We start from the raw sequence: 2,027 nt of genomic DNA, 5'->3' as shown, positions 1-2,027 counted from the left end.
GGGGGGGGGGGGGGGGGGGAGCAGTAGGAGGTCACATAACATATTGCTCTTCCACTGGGTATGAAGTAGCAATGAAGCAAGCAGTGTGTGCTGATTAGCAAGCATGAATTGGGTAATCCAGTGGGCAGAAATGACCCCGCTTTATGGAGAGCTTTAAGACTCAGGCAGACTTTGCCAGACCCTGTTAAGCTTCTCCAAGAACACAGTCAGTTGCACATGTTTTTAGGGAAACTGGAAGGTGGCCATTTTCAGGTCGAAGCGATCTTTTTATCTTAAAACGCTGCGGCCATTCCAAGAATTGTTTGCAGATTATTTCAAGCAATTGCAAAACACTCTGTATGTGTGAGTGAGTTTGAGGGTGAAGCTAAGGGAAAGTTAAAACGCTTAGCTGGGAATTGACAAATGTTCACCTCTGCTCTAAGCACTGAAACCTCACAAACTTTAGATGACGTCATCAAATGTTGTGGGCTGCACATTGGAATGGAACAACGCATTGTGAAGTCTAAAGAGTATTACAATGTTGCTTTATTTTGTCAAAGGAACAGTGGATTAAAAAGCCCTCTTAAATGTAGTGGATTACAAATAGAGAATTCTATAAATTGCAGTAGGTGAACGCACTAAGTTACATTCCAACACTAATTGATGGAAAAAGAGCTTTTAATAACTATTTATGCCGTGGGAAAAAACCCCAAAGCCATAATGGAGTTGAGTCAGAGTCAATTGCGTCTGCTAGGCCGGACACTGGGACCGGGCAGAGCATCTTCCTGTTCCAACAGACACTGAAAAGCAGACGTCTCTCGGAAGTTTAAAAAGGGAGATGTTTGTGTTATCCATCAACAAGCCTTTATTTCCCGCTGTGTGTATCTGTATTTATTGTGAGCATGGTAAGCTGCAATAAATAAATCCCTGAGAGACGATCGAAAAAGGTGTCGGTGACTCATGCAGATTTTCTACAATTATGACTCAGCACTTTACAGGAGTTTAGTGAATCAAAGGCAATAGCTGTGAGGTTAGGTACGGATGTTTGGTGTGAGGGAATGATCCTGCATGTTGTTGCGCTGCAGGAGAGAAAGTGAGGCACACTCTTAAGTGGGACACTGTTTCAGCATGTCCAAATTGAATGATTTATATTCTGCTTGCCTTCCTTGCACAATGTTATCTCCAACAAGATTGGTCCCTCTTCTGACACTAGGTCTGTATGATTGATTAGAAATGACAACACCCAAAACAACAAATAAGGAGGATCACAACATGATGAAACACATTAACCATGCATTTTTTAAGACAAACAAGAATGCTCTCAAATGAAGCCTGCATAGAATTAATGTGAAGGAGGCACACATGAATAACCCCCTTAGTATACATCTTTGTTATAAATTAAACATCAGACGTCGTTGTGACATTGTGAGAAGGACTCTTGACCTTCCCCCCTCTCTCTCTCTCTCTCTCTCTCTCTCTCTCACTTTCCTCCTGTATAATCAGCACTCACCTCATCAGAAACAAAGAATGATTAGATGGATGATAGTATGTTGCCTAACTTTGAGTGATTGTTTGAGGGTAAAAAGCCATAACAGAGAATACCGTGGTGATAACAGAGCCTGATAATGATTAATGTTGCTACATTATGTAGTTTTAACCTCCACGTTAGAGGAGACCCAGGTGGTTGCTGAGGTGTGATGTTAAGGCCGAGTGTTTCTTATGCAACAAAGGCCTTTCCTATTTTCTCTGAACGGTCATTGTTGTGTCTCTGAGCCAAGATCCTATACACTTCTATGGTCTAGTTGCTTCTTGTCCAAACAATGTCTGGTTTGTCAAGGGTGGGAAAACAAATTACTCTGTACTCCTTTAATCCCATAAAGGCCTTTTCTTAAGAGGTTAAGCAGTAAAATAAGTAAACATAGGCTGTGGTTATACAGATAAAGCCTGACCTTGGGCTGTTTCTCTCCACTTAACAGAAAATAATGTTTCATTGGTCGAAAGGTGTGTGTGTGTGTGTGTGTGTGTGTGTGTGTGTGTGTGTGTGTGTG

The 2,027-nt window shown here is 41.7% G+C and overlaps 1 protein-coding gene across 1 annotated transcript in view; it reads left to right on the top strand.

Annotated features, from left to right (window-relative positions):
- LOC104955354 (nuclear receptor-binding protein 2) overlaps positions 1 to 2,027 on the top strand; it is a 56,745-nt gene that overhangs the window by 15,367 nt on the left and 39,351 nt on the right. The window lies entirely within an intron of this gene.

This window comes from Notothenia coriiceps, unplaced genomic scaffold (genome assembly GCF_000735185.1).
Source record: "Notothenia coriiceps isolate Sejong01 unplaced genomic scaffold, NC01 NC01_scaffold00024667, whole genome shotgun sequence".
NCBI classification, from domain to species: Eukaryota; Metazoa; Chordata; class Actinopteri; order Perciformes; family Nototheniidae; genus Notothenia; species Notothenia coriiceps.
This window is presented reverse-complemented; position numbering and strand designations above follow the sequence as displayed.